A 15274-nucleotide genomic window follows, 5' to 3' on the forward strand; every position below is an offset into this window, starting at 1 on the left:
ATATATTTGTAATACAAATACAAGACCATACGCCATTGTACATTAATTAAAACTTCATAAGTATTCGAAAGCATTACTACATTTTAACGATGTTTGGTTTCACAAAGTACTAAATAAAACGCGGAAGCTTGATCTTAGATTGTGCCCGGTTCATCACTATGCTTGATCATCATACGTGACTTCATAACAACCACCTAGATTTCAAAAATCATCAAGAACGTTAGTTATATGGAGTTTAAAACGTATCTAAATAAGCCCAAATGCTAAAGAAAATAAAACAAACAAAATTGCCAAACAACCCGTCGTAAGTTACGGAACTCTGCCGTAGCTTACGGCACAGGGGAGCTGCAAATTTCCAGCATTGCCCTCATTAAGTAAAAATTTCATAACTTCTCAAATTCTCATCCGTTTTGCTTCAAACTTGTTTCTAAATAATCGAAAAACATTTGCCTACGTAATTAACCCAAAATCTTTATCCCGGATTTATAAATTTACGCAACCGTTACCCGGTTCATGCGCATAATTATTTGACCCGTTTCACCTACTTAAACATTTAGCCTATATTGCTCACATCTTTTGGTAAGGATTAAATCCTTACGATTTTACCCATTATCTGGGCTTACTAGACTTGCGTTTACGCTCCCATTACCCAGTTTGTGTTCCCACTTGTTTGACCCCTTTGGCTAACCTTTAGCCAAACTTATGTTTTACCTAATTTACCCCGAGGAATTCACATCCTCTATATTTAACCCATTTCTCGGTTTCGCCATATTTTAATGCGTGTTCCCGTTACCCAGTTTACGCTCATTTAACCCGTTTGGTTCGTTCATGTGGAATCCATCACTTATGATCGACCAAACTCATTATTCTTTTATTCGACCTGTTTGGTTCGTTCGTGTGAAATCCGTCACTTATGAACAAACCAACTTATCACCTTTTTTTTGCCGCCTAATCCATAAAAAAACCCTAATGCTCTCTCCTAGCAGGTGATTTTTCTTCCTTTCATGAATCCTTGATTTCTTCGAGATTTAGATGTATAACAGTCCGTGATCAGGGTTTGATTCATCAAACATCTGTAACGAACTCGTTAGCAACTTCTGATCGGTTTCAATCTTGGATTTTCTTTTGCTTTTTATCGCCGGCTCTAACCTAAACGTCTTATCATATTGAATAGCGTATTGGGTCTTTCGGTCCTACTAGTGAGGCAGTAACCTTGATTGATCGGGTTCTCTATTTGATATTGTGATGATTTTTGGATTAGGGTTTTTCTAGTTTAGGGTTTTTTCGTTTCAGGTTTCTTTGGTGTATTCGGTATCGTTCTTGTGTTCTGCATGGTTAATTTTCTGATGTTTTAATGGAGAGAGGTGCTCAATCTGAAGGGGTTGACTACCCCATCTTTGATAATGTTACGAATATTCAATTGGATGATCTGCATGCTTACAGCGAGTCTACTCCTGGAGATACTCCTGGGACTGTTCCTGTTCGAGGCATCAGCTTAAAGGTTACCAATATAGAGGGCAACACTCTATTGCCAAGACGGGGTTTGTTCTCGATTAATAATGCCTCAATACTTGATGGATTGGCTGCCATGTCCAAACCGATTACTCTCGATAATATGGGGGAAGTACGGGTGCGTCTCATGCAATCTCTAAGACGAACCAAGGTAATTCGGATAAAACTGGTCATCATCCTATCTCGGAGCAGTATCAATCTTATACTGATAAAGTACAACAATCTGCTAAACCCAAAAGAGAGGTTAATTTCCGTCTTCTTGAATCTGCTGAAACAATGGAGGAGGCTGATGTCATGATCCCAAAGGAAGCAGTACGACAGGTTCAAAGGAAATTTGAGAATGTCTTGTACGGTTACTTCCTGGGGGACAGACTGTCGTTTCCAGTTGTGGAATACTATGTTAAGAATGTTTGGTCGAAGTTTGGATTCAAACGGCTTATGATGAATTCTGATGGGTTTTTCTTTTTTAAATTTGAATCCAAAGATGGTATGAATAAAGTTTTGGAGGGAGGTCCGTGGCTAATAAGGAAGATGCCGTTATTCTTGAATGTATGGGGTCCCACGGTCAGTTTAAAGAAGGAAGGAATAAAGTCCATTCCGGTTTGGGTGAACTTCCATAATGTTCCTCTAGCTGTTTATACCGATGATGGGTTAAGCCTTTTAGCATCCAAGATAGGGATTCCGAAGAGACTTGATAGCTATACAACGGATATGTGTATTGAAAGATGGGGAAGAACTAGTTTTGCAAGGGCCATGGTGGAGATTAATGCAGATAAGGTTCTTAAAGATCATGTGGTGGTTGCAATACCAAAGATGGATGAGGAAGGCTGTGTTACTGAAAAAATTAAAGTAGAATACGAGTGGAGGCCACATTGATGTGAAACATGCTGCTTGTTTGGTCATACTAATGCTGCTTGCCCTAAGTCTAACAATGGAAAAGCGAAGAATGTTGTTATTGACGACGAGGGCTTCATTACGGATAAGAAGAAAACAGCTAAGCATGGTTTTCCTCAAAAGAAGCAAAAGGAGAAATTTGTATACAAGCCAATAACTAGCTCCGAAGGGGCTAGTACTTCCGGAGTTAAAGGTCAACCTGTTTCAAAAGGGGAGCCGAATATGGTGGAAGTGCAGAATAAGTTCGATGTCCTGGCTAACATTCAAACTACATCTGATCTAGAAAAGGATCCAATTCCCATAGAAAGTCCTTTATATGAGAAGGTGGAAGGTAAAGGTCATGAATTATTTTCTAAACCTTTAAAAAAGAATGATACAAGTAATATTGAGGATGAGGGATTTGTCGATCCTCTACAAACTAAAATCTCGACTTTTATGAACAAGGATAATCACGTAGGAGTTTATGAGGGGGCAAGCACTCCCGGGGACATGGGTTTCTATGGATAGCATAGCCTCTTGGAATGTTAGGGGCTTGAACCGGCCCCTGAAACGAAGAGAGGTTCGCCAAATTGTTACTAATAATCATTTGAGTGTGTGTGCGATATTGGAATCCTATGTGGAGGTTTCAAAGCTCTCCAAGGTTTGTCGGGGTATTTTTAAAAATTGGGAATGGACTTCGAATGGAGGTGTATGTCAGAAGGGAACTAGAATTATTGTGGGGTTATACATGTTCAGCTAAAATCTAAATCCGACTCGAAACTTGTGCAGGTCTCTTTTGTCTATGCTAAAAACATGTATCTGGAAAGAAGGATTCTATGGCAGGATTTGTGCAAACATAAGCTGGTTACGGGGAACTAGCCGTGGATTGTAATGGGTGATTTTAATTCAGCTCTTTATATGGATGATTGTCTTCATGGTTCTTCTACCCCTTCCATAGGTATGAGAGAATTTTTTGAATGTGTTCAACAAAACGAGCTTCTAGACATACCTGGTCATGGCCTTCACTTTACTTGGAATCAAAAACCAACTAAAGGGGTTGACATTCTCAAGAAGATCGATCGGCTTGTGGGAAATGTTAGTTTGTTAGATTGATTTCCTAATGCTCATGTCATTTATCACCCTTACCGTATTTCAGATCATACACCTTGCATTCTTAAATTAGCGAGGTCTTCTCATGTGAAGCCAAAACCGTTTAGGTTTGCAAACTTCATTGCTTCTAAATATGATTTTAAAGACTGTCTTTTGACTGAATGGGGTAAACCGGTGGAAGGCATTCCTATGCTATCGGTTGTTAAAAAGCTGTGTAATCTCAAGTCTCCGCTGAGGAAACTTCTTCGTCAACAGGGTAACTTACACGTCAAGGTGAATGATTTAAGAAACAAGTTGGACGAAGTTCATAATGCAGCTTATGATGAGGAGGCAAAACTCATCAAAGACTTTCATAGTGCAGCTTATGATGAGGAATCGTTCTTAAAGCAGAAAGCAAAGCTTGAATGGCTTTGTGCGGGTGATGGTAACACTTCATATTTCCATAATTTTGTTAAATCCAGGAATGCTAGGAGCAAGATTCAAAGCAATAAGGATGCAAATGGAAATCTTATTGAGGGCCCGGGTATTGAATCAGCGTTGGTTGCCATTTTTTTTGGGAACCGAGGATAATGTGGATCACCTGGTAACCGAGAATTTATTTGCAAATAGTATTAGTCCAACCGAGGCTGCTCATATGGTTCGCCAGGTGACTCATGATGAAATTAAGGCTGCGATGTTTAGCATTGGAGACAACAAAGCTCCTGGGCCTAATGGTTACACGTCGGTATTTTTCAAGAAAGCTTGGGATATAGTGGGTGAAGAGGTTTCAGCTGCCATTCTTCAGTTTTTTTATAATGGGAAATTGCTCCAACAAGTGAACCATATCGCTCTTGTTCCCAAAGTCCAGACGTCGAGTTTGGTTCTAGATTATAGACCTATTTCTTGTTGTAATGTCATTTTTAAATGCATTAGCAAAATTGTGACGGACAGAATTAAAGGTAGTCTGAATAAACTGGTCGATATAAATCAATCTGCCTTTGTGCCTGGTAGGAGAATTTCTGATAACATCCTCCTTACACAGGAGCTTATGCACAATTATCATCTCGGTAGAGGCCAACCAAGGTGTGCTCTCAAAATTGATATTCAGAAAGCTTATGATACGGTTAGTTGGTCTTTTCTAAAAACTATTCTGATTGGTTTTGTTTCCATCAAAGAATGGTTGATTGGATCATGACATGTGTCTCTACGGCGTCTTATTCGCTAAGTATTAATGGGAATTTGTGTGGTTATTTTAGAGGCAAACGGGGTCTTAGACAGGGAGATCCTATGTCCCCTTACCTGTTCACATTAGTAATGGAAGTCCTCTCATTGTTGTTACATCCCTAGACACTCCTTCCACTTGTGGCTGGTCATTAAAAACAAGTTAAAAACCCAGGATCGCATGGGAGTGTGGGACGCAGGTAGTGCAACCAATCTCAATCTTATGTGTTGTCCTCTTTGCCTTCACGGTAAAGACTCTCGTGATCATTTGTTCTTCCAATGTTCTTTTGCATTGCAAGTTTGGAACCAGGTAAAAGGAATGGCTTATATGGATACAGTTGATGCCAGTTGGGACGCTATCATGGCTTGGTTTGCTAAGCGGATGAGATCTAAAATGGCTGAAAGTATTGTTAGTAAACTGGTAGTGGCAGCTTCTACTTATTACATTTGGCAAGAGAGGAATAATAGGCTATTTACTCCTACTCATCGAAATGCTCATATGATTGCCAATATTGTCTTACATACGGTGCGTCTTAAGCTGATGACATTCAGAGTGGGGAGGCATGCGAAGAATCCTTTGCTGTTAGAGAGGTGGAAGACCCAAGTGAGGGCTATGAGTGTTGATCCGGGCTAGAGGGGTAGTCTAAGGTCTTGGTTTGTAGCCATTGTTTCGGCTTTGGTAGTGTTTCGTTAGTTTGGTTTTGTGGTTTTTGGTTGTTAGGGGTTGTTTTGTTTTTGGATTTTGCTCTGTCTTGGTATGCCAAGATTGGCTCTAGTGTGTCGCTCTGGCTCACTCGTGTAATTTTTTAATTTTTTTATAAAATTCACCGGGGTAACCCTTTACCAAAAAAAAAAAAAAAAAAAAAAAAAAAAAACCTTATCACCTTTTTATTTATCGATTCGCTTCATTCGTATGAAATTTATCACTTATGAATGGACTGAACTTCATGAGTGTTACTTCCTCGTTCAATATTCACCAATGACAAATAAATTTAACAAATACTACGAAGGATAAAGCCACGTATCTTCAAGCTTTCCTTTCAAGCGCGTGTCCGCCCCGGCTTGACCACTTGATGCTTCACCCAAATTGCCTATAGAGTTCAATCCGATTTAACATTTAGAACTCATAGTAAAATATATGACACGCAACTTGTCAAAATCTCAATTACATGATTCTTTCATATTTTTCAACAATTCATGTTCATTTAGGCATTACATCAAACACCTTGTGGATATGAATTTTACACTACTTCTATCAAGTCTATGATTCAACTATTAGCCATGTACATACAACTCATAACATCAAAATGGTTGGAATGTTCAATTAGCACCTACAACTCAATGTGTCAAACATCCAATACACCATTTTTATCATAAAAAATCATGTGTTCTACCTCCTTATCCAAAACCCGCTTATCTTATGGTAATTCATTCAAACACCCAAATCATAGCAATATATTCACAATTTTTCACTTAGGGTTTGTTCCTAAGCAAGTATACATCTCTTATCTTACCTCAATTTCTGAAATTCATACATGGATTAAAATCCATGGAATCTATCTACATTCATAATATCACAAAACTAAAATTTTTGACATACCTTGTGATTCCCTAGTTTAGGTGATCGTTGATATGCGTTCATGTACGAAATCAAGGCTCAAATTGCCCTTCAATTTGATGGATTAAAATTGAACAAGGGTTTGCTCCCCTGTTCTTTCTCTTGGTCGCTGCACACACACCTAGTGTGTGTTGTGTTTTATTTTTACTTTCAATTAATCAAGTTTTAGCTTTTCCCCTTTTTGGTCCCTCAAGTTTGGGGTTTTTATTTTTAAAGGATTATCACTTGAGATTTAATTAAGGTTTTAATTATACTTACCAACTAGGTTAGATTTCTCTACTTACATGCTTTTACTATTTGCCATTTAGGTAAATATTTGATATCGATCATTAATTAAATTTCGGGGTGTTACAAATAAGTATGTTTGGTTACGGCCATGTGTAGTCATAAGGCTCTTTGGTGGGGGTCATACAACAAGTGGCGGAAAAGTGCAAGAGGGGGCTTTATAGGGGATTATATCACTATGGTGTGTAGTGGTAAAACCACTTACCCATCATTATTCAATTATAAATTTTCTAATTTTTTTCATTTAATATCTAATTTCATAAAATTAAAAAAAAATCGTCTCATTAAATTTAAAGACCATTATAATAATTAATAAAAACATTACAATTAATATATTTTATACTACTCGTCTTCTTCGTTTTCTCCGTCAACCAAACATCCGTCTTCAAAGCCTCCAACTTCGAGATCTTCTTCTTCTTTTCGAAGTCTTCTTCGTCGTCGCCATCGTGTCGAATTGGGCGAATCGTCCAAGAATGCTCGACCAAATCTGCCTTTAATGCGTTATGTATTTCCTTAGAACACAATAGTTGACCATTTAAGATTCTCTCATCCATTATTGCTTATGTTCCTTCAACAACATCTGATGGAAAATAATTTTAGCATATTGCTTTTCCATCGTCTTCTATAATCATATTATGCATTATGATATAAGCATACATGACCATTCTAATTTTTTCCTTATCCCATATACGACAAGGATTTCTAATAAAATGTCATCGTTGTTGGAGAACTCCAAAACACCTCTCGATGTCCTTTCGCGAAGACTCTTGTGGTTTTTTAAAATATTGTTTTTTTTTTTTCACATCGAGCATTTCAGAAAACGTTTTCACTATATTTGAATACTCCGGGTATATACCATCGCCCAAATAGTATTCATGCTCGTAGTCGTTCCCATTTGCATGAAACCCGGCTTTCGGTATCGTGCAAGAAATGTAACCCTCTAGTAATGGTGAACACTCGAAAGTATTAATGTCGTTCATACACCCGGCGAAACCAAAGAAAGCCGACCAAACCCAAAGGTCGAATGAGGCAACCTCTTGTAAAACCAACGTTGGTCCTTTCTGGTCACCGCGTGTATGTTGACCTCGCCATGCAGTTGGACAATTATACCAACGTCATTGACGACAGTCCAAACTACCACTCATGCTGGGTATTCCATGTTTTTCTAAATGCACCTCGTATATTTGTTGAAAGTCGTTCCAAGTCGGGTTTCTTAAGTAACGTTTTCCATATAACTGGCATATACCTAAAAATCATATATAACCGTATTTTTTATTTATATTGTACTTTAAAATAAAACTAAATATATATGAGTGAGTCAAAAACATACCTAAGCAGAAATGTTCCCCCATCTTCAAATACTCGACGTTGATGTCGTACGTGTTTCCGTAGGCGAGTATACGTAACGTGGAAGTTACCTTTTAAATTGAGGTGAATCCTAGATATCCTCTCGCATCCATTCTTTGCATGAAGTAGTCATACTTAGTTTCCAAATCATCATTAATGCGTAAAAATAACCTTTTGCCATCCGGCGCCTAAAAACATCGGGGCCGTGAACCGATGTAGGATTGAAAAAAATCTTTCATCAAATGCTCGTTTGCGTCTTCACGGTCTTGCAAAACAAAAGTCTGCCTCAAGAAGGGCGCGGAGGAGAACGGTTAACTTGTTGCATATCTTGAATCGCGAGGGACATGCACTCGTAACCGTTTCTTTCTCGTCCGCGGTTTCTTCGTATGAAAAAATCTTTGGTAAAGATCGGTGAACGAATCTTCCCATGGGGGCGACGCCATTTAGAGGTTCTATTTTTGTCAGATTGTTGGATGTAAGAGGGTTGTGTTTGAGATTTGATTGTGTAAAATGATAAAGAATAAGTTGGATATATATAGAGATTTAGGAAAAAAATTAATATTATGACCGTTCAACGGTCTAATTTTTTGAAAGGAGAATTTTGGGCGTGATTTGTTTCGCGAGAATTTGATTTGGGCCGCATGTTCTTTTTTGAACGACAAATTTGTATCACTGATGAACCACTGGAGTATAATCATGCCACCAGCGGAACCACCCGATCATATCCATCTCCACTAGGCATAATGCCTATACACCAGTTCAGGAGGAAATACAATAAACATGGGAAAAACTCTCTTGTGGGAATCGAACCCAGGACCTGTTGGTCCCAAAGTTTTATCCCATCACCAAGATGTCACTAAGCTATAAAGTATAAGCATTTGGGCCGCATATAGCGGTCCCTGTAATGGTGTTTCTAGGCGCCATGTGGTGGCGCCATATACCACCCAAGTACGAGGGTCTAAGTAAAACATAACTTCTTGATGGTTCCATACAGCTCCTAATCTCTAATGTTTTCAGAACAAGATTAGACGTTAAACCAGTCTCTTTACCGGTCCACTAGTCGGATCGGTCGAACCGGATTCTTAAACTGGCTGATGTTATTATTAAAAATATACTGTATAAAATTTACAAAATAATCATTCCAACATTAAATAAAACTTGAACTAACAAGTTTTGAAAAATCAATAAATGAAAATATTTCAATGTAACGAGTGTTGTAACGGATTGTTGTTCTTGTCACAAATCCAAAATAATAGTTTATATACGATACTTAATTATTTAAATTAAAATTTTCAACATAGTAATAAAAGCCTGCAAATAGTAGGTTACCTTTTGACTTATTTATCACAATTAGAGCACATGGAGTGGCTTAATGACACCCCGTCACATCAGCCACCATAGCGTTCTGGGGCGCCATCGACCACACCGCCGCAAGTAAAGGGGGGCACCATTGTCCTTCCGCCAGCATGTTAACCAGCAAATTTGGCATTTTCGAAGTTGATGGTCTTTAAAGGGGGGCGCAATAGTGTAAAGGGGGGCTTTATACCACACTCTGCAAGTTAAAGTAAGGGGCTTTAAAGCCCCCTGTGTGACGTGGCGATTATGTGGCGTGATAAAGTCCCTAGAGGCTTTATACCACACCCTCAAGTGTTCTGACTTATATTCTCTGCAAAGCAAACAAAACACCGTAAATACAAGTTGTCAAAAAGGTTTTCTTCTTTTACAGAGAGAGAGAGAGGGGGTGTTTGGGTTACCTTTTCTCCTTCACCTAGAAGGACTTTTCAAAATAAAAAAGCACAAATTAAAACTTCTTTTTTCCTTTTTAAGACAAAAAAAGCTTTAAAAGAACTTATTTCCATAGTGTTTAGATTTCTTTTCTCCTTCTCCTGACTTCTAGATAGTGTTTGAATGGAAAAGTCCTTCTGAAAAGTCCTTTTAGCTCTAAAAGAACTTTTAAAAAGGAAACTCGGTAAATAAACAAAGATTTGTTGACATAGAAATACAAGTGTGCTACAGATCCGGCGAAGAGGTGTGTTGCTGAAGAAGTGCGCTACAGATCCTTCAAAGAACGCTACAGATCCACCGGTCACCTGTTTCTTTTTTCCGATTATACGGCCCAACCGCCAGCTCGACCGGCCGGTCACGTGTAGAACCGAACCAACAGTCTGAACCGGACCGTTTTTATCTGCGGGTCCTGGTTAGACCGGTCGGAATGGCCGGTCCGGTCCGAGTCCGGGTCCAAGAACATTGCATATTCTAAATGAAAATTTTGAGCTCTATACGTTACCCTAACAAAACACAGCGCCCTCCATAGTGCCACCTTCCTCCTCTCCTCTCCTCTCCTCTCTTCTCCTCTGCAGCGTTGCCAATTAAGCTCTGCTTCCCTGATGTAACGTTATCAACCAATCGGTACAGTTTCCGAAAAAATTCCTTTAGACCGTGGGGTATGGTGGGGCGTGGGTTGGGGGCATGGTGCGACACGTGGAGTATGGGGCACCCAAGACCAAAAGCCAATTTCAATGGGGTATGGTGGGGCGTGGCTGGGGTGGCGTGGCTAGTGCTCTTGGCCAATGAGGTTTCACCATGTCATGTAGGTAGCCCTGCTCAACGCCCGGGCTGAATCCCACGCCAATGGGGCCACGCTCAAACTCAAGCCCACCCGGGATGGTGACTTGGGCGTTTCTCTCCAACCCCCGCCCCAACCCCCGCCCCATAGTCTTAAATTGAAACTTTGAGGACAAAAAAAGTTGGAATTCGGATTGAATGTGATGGGATTCATTGCTTGATTCCAAAGGGTGGTGGGTCTGGGCGGAATACGACGGTGGCGGCTACTGTAACGGAGACCGGAGGACGCCGGGAAAAACGATAACCCCTCCACAACCTCTACTGCTTCACCCATGCGGTGGCACACCGGAGACCGGAGGACGCCGGAAAAACGAATCTACTGGTTGTAGGTTGGTGACGGTGTGACGGCGAACAATGATGCGACTGTGTTTGCGTGGTGAACGGGGTGCGACAGTATCAAATTGTGGTTGTGACGGAAATGCTTTTCCTTCTATTTATTTTTTAATGTCTTTTGCTCACATTATTGATTCTATAGTTACCATTGCTGGAACAATGTTCCATTGAGTTTGAACTACAAGTTTTTCCAGTGGTGATGGTGATGACGGGGTGGAAATGGTTTGCAGGTCGGTTAGAATAACAATAGGGAAAAAAGATGTTTGTAGGTTGATGGCAGTCTTGTATAGCTTGTCGTTGAAGGGAGGTGGGTCTTGACTAGGTTGTTTGGTGGTGGTTTGGGGGGTAGAAAAAGAGGTGTCTGATGGTATGGGTGTGGTTATGAGAGAGAAAGTGTGTGAAAATGAAAAAGGGAAATTAATAAGTTTGAGTGGAAAAGACTAAAATGCCCCTCATGTGAGGGGCATGTGACCAGGATTTAACAGTTAAATTGGATGGCGTTAGGGGCGGGGAGTGGAATAGATATAAGCTTTATAGACCAGGGAGTAAAATGACTATTTTTAAAGGATTGGAGCAAAACCGTTAAAACGACCAAACCATAGGGAGTAAAACGGAAGTTTACTCTTTTTTTTCCAATTTTATGAAATTTTGTTTTTGTTGTGAAACCAGATTGTTTTGAAGTGAAATTGAGTTCAATTGTTATGATAGCAAAAATCAGAGTGTAAAATTGTTTTCTGAGTTGATTGGTTCAAGTGTAATTGAGTTTAATTTTGGGCAATTTGTGATATGTATGGTTTTTATGTTTTGTATTACAGTTCTTTATGTTTTACAGTTGATTGGAATTAATAAATTGTTTATCTTTTGTGATTATTGAATTAAACACAGATGTTTATGTTTTGTCCATTTTCCATAGAGTGATACCTTCTTCGCCTACTTCTCCATCTCTTTTTTTGTTCTTTGAAATTGAAACTATGATACGACCCAACCCGTGACCCGACCCGTGAAGACCCACTCCAACCCCGTGTTTAAGTTACAGCATGTTTATATAGTCATATTGAAACCCACGTAGTTAAGTAACTTCCCATTGGTTGGTAGTTTTAGCCATAATGCATGTTTCCACGTTAGCAATGTATCTCTGCATGTTTCAATTCCATGTTTTGTATTTAAACACATTAATTCGTGAAATAAAAAAAAGAAAAATTAGCAAAAAAGTTTCATTTAGTTTATGTTATATTTACAGTTTCTTTATTAATTTGTTTGGGAGACCGCCGATCTCGAATCCGGCCCTATCATTTTAACTACCAACTAATGGGAAGTTACTTAACTATGTGGGTTTCAATATGACTAAATAAACATGCTGTAAATTAAACATGGATTTGGAGTGGGTCTTCACGGGTTGGGTCGTATCAAACTGCATCTTCGCTGTTATGGACTAATACTATAGCAAGGTATGAGACTTGTCCCACATCGGTTGTATGGGCAACTGATGTTGGGTTTATATACCAAATGGGCTCTCTCACCCACCAGACTAGTCTTTTGGGTTGAGTTCTCTCGTTTTGTATGTAACATTGATATCAGAGCCAGAACTCGGAGTGGTGGCCCACGGAGTGGTGGCCTGGAGAGAGCCAGCCGTGACCAACGTGGCTGTGACCAACGAGGCTCGGAGTGGTAGCCCATGGAGTGGTGGCCTAGAAAAAGTCAGCCGTGAGTCCGTGACCAACATGGCCGTGACCAATGAGGACGTTGGCCCTTAAGGAGGGTCGATTGTTATGGACTAATACCATAGCAAGGTATGGGACTTGTCCCACATCGGTTGAATGGGCAACTGATGTGGGGTTTAAATACCAAATGGGCTCTCTCACCCACCCTCTTTTGGGTTGAGTTCTCTCGTTTGGTATGTAACATTCTTGATAGGGTTATAACCGTATTGGAGAGAAAGAAGCTAAGAGATGAGAAGTATTTGACTCAAATTCTGGATATCCTCCAGATTGTTACGTAGCATTCAATTTATAAAAGATAAACTTACACACAAGACCCTCAAACAAATAGAAAACAACCCTTATTACCCCCCTACATAATGCATAATATGAAAAATGCAAATAAATGAAAAAGACACGTAACAATACTCCCCCCTTAACCTACTTTTTGCCCTCAAAAAGTACTTCAAGAAACCTTGTCTTCATCCTCTTCCGTTGCTTGTTTTTCATCATCTACCACTTCAAGTATGTAAAGTTGTTTTTTCTTACACTTGTGCCCTGGAACGAACCTTTCGGTACACTAGAAACATTCCCCCTTTGCCCTTTTTTGCTCAATTTCATCACTCGTCAAACGCCTCGATCTAAGGATTCCCGGTGTAGAACTTGATAGCTCGGTTGTTGGACTTGGCAGCAAGGGTAGTTTTGAACCATTAATGGGAGGTGTTATTTTGACATCTTCGGGTTGCAGCCCATCCTCCACAGCGTTGAAACGCTTCATCAAGCATGTGTTGTTATTAGTTTGAATTCTTGCTAACCCATACGCCTCACGTAGTGTTTGCGGCTTGAACATCTTTACCGGCCCTTTTATTTCCGGCTTCAAACCCTTCAAATATAGGCTAACAGCATTCGCTAACGGTAACCTTGTTAGGCAAGCGATCGAAACCTGAATTATGTTCTTGTAGACCCTTGGCGTCATCAGTAAGTTGAACGAGAGATGCAATCTCTTCCATAGGGTCTTCAAACATTGCATCAGAAAAACGGGCAGAGATCGAACGAACATAGTCCGCCCATGGGACCTCGGCAACCGTGGCATTACGGGTCTTCAAGTAGGCACGGTGCCATTGGAGGGCATCGCCTTCCAAGTGAACCGCAGCACAACGTAATTTCGAGTCATCGGCGGTGTCATCCATCGAAAAAAAATGTTCGCAGCGATAGACCCACCCCTCAACATCGTCCCCCGAAAATTTAGGGAAGTCGATCTTACCGATACGGAATGGTTTGGATGTTCGTGAGTCACCATCTAGGCCGGAGAAGGACCAGAAGGAACTACCCGACGACTGCACGGCTTTATCACGCACTGCCTTCAAAATCTCTTCCTGCTGCTTCGAAGATTGTTCTTGTTGCTTCATCAGGGCCGCTAACGCAGCTTGGATGTCGTTGATTGCCTTACCATGGGACTTGAGGGTGTTGTCGATTTCATTATTGCGGGTATTACTCATGGCGGCGACAAGGAATTCCGATGAGGAATCGGAATGGCTCTGATACCCTTGATATGGTTATAACCATATTGGAGAGAAAGAAGCTAACGGATGAGAAGTATTTGACTCAAATTCTGGATATCCTCCAGATTGTTACGTAGCATTCAATTTATAAAAGATAAACTTACACACAAGACCCTCAAACAAATAGAAAACAACCCTTATTACCCCCTACTAGGGGTGCAAACGAGCCGAGCGGCTCGCGAGCTACTCGAGATCGGCTCGAGAAAAAGCTCGAAACGAGCTGAGCCTTATCGAGCCCGAGCCGAGCTTGAGCTTAAAATAAAGCTCGTTTGTTTATCAAGCCCGAGCCCGAGCCTCGCATGTGAAGCTCATTAGGCTCGTCGAGCCTTATCGAGCCTTAGTGTAAACGTGCCAATTCGAGTCGAGCTTATTTAAATTTGTTTACAAGCCGAGCTCGAACCTAAAAATAAGCTTATTTAGTAAACGAGCCCGAGCCCGAGCTTCACTTATCGAGCTCGCGAGCCTAAAACGTTTATTACTTATATTATTTTTATTTAATATATTAATTAATAGATAATAAAACTTGAGCCCGAGCCGAGCTCGAGCTTGAGAAAATACCAATGAGCCGAGCTCGAACTTTGAAAACAAAGCTCGAATCGAGCCGAGCTCGAGCCCGAGCTCTCATAAGTTAATCGAGCTCGAGCTCGAGCCTGGTCATGCTTGGGCTCGGCTCGGCTCGTTTGCACCCCTACCCCTATATAATGCATAATATGAAAAATACAAATAAATGAAAAAGACACGTAACATTCGCGGCCCCTCATCGAGCCGTCACAGTTGCATCTTGATATCTCAGACTACTCGCTGTCACGCTTCGTGGCTGCTGCTGATTGCACCACCCAATTCCCCGGGCAAGTCTTCAACTTAACTCAATCTTTCAATTATGTGAATATAGTCAGTCTACTATAAAAAAAAAAAACCCTGACTGGTGTCGTTTTTTCAATTATGTGAATATAATCAATCTACTATAAAAAAACCCTGGCATTTTCAGCCCATACACTTAAAAACGGGTTCAAATGGACTTTTAGTTTAAGGCCATGGGCTGTTTTGTGCCATACATTATTTTCATGGGGTCCAACTGGGTAAGCTTAAGAATTACAAAATGAGTTTGTGGG

The 15274-nt window shown here is 40.3% G+C and overlaps 1 long non-coding RNA gene across 1 annotated transcript; it reads right to left on the bottom strand.

Annotated features, from left to right (window-relative positions):
- Positions 1 to 46: 46 nt before the first annotated feature.
- Positions 47 to 6411, bottom strand: LOC110871163. Its single transcript, XR_002553525.2, has 3 exons — positions 6296 to 6411; positions 5580 to 5786; positions 47 to 194 (listed from the first exon to the last, which is right to left on the bottom strand). It is a non-coding gene; the product is annotated as an uncharacterized LOC110871163 (long non-coding RNA).
- Positions 6412 to 15274: the final 8863 nt, after the last annotated feature.

The sequence above is a fragment of the Helianthus annuus genome, chromosome 8 (assembly GCF_002127325.2).
Source record: "Helianthus annuus cultivar XRQ/B chromosome 8, HanXRQr2.0-SUNRISE, whole genome shotgun sequence".
NCBI classification, from domain to species: domain Eukaryota; kingdom Viridiplantae; phylum Streptophyta; class Magnoliopsida; order Asterales; family Asteraceae; genus Helianthus; species Helianthus annuus.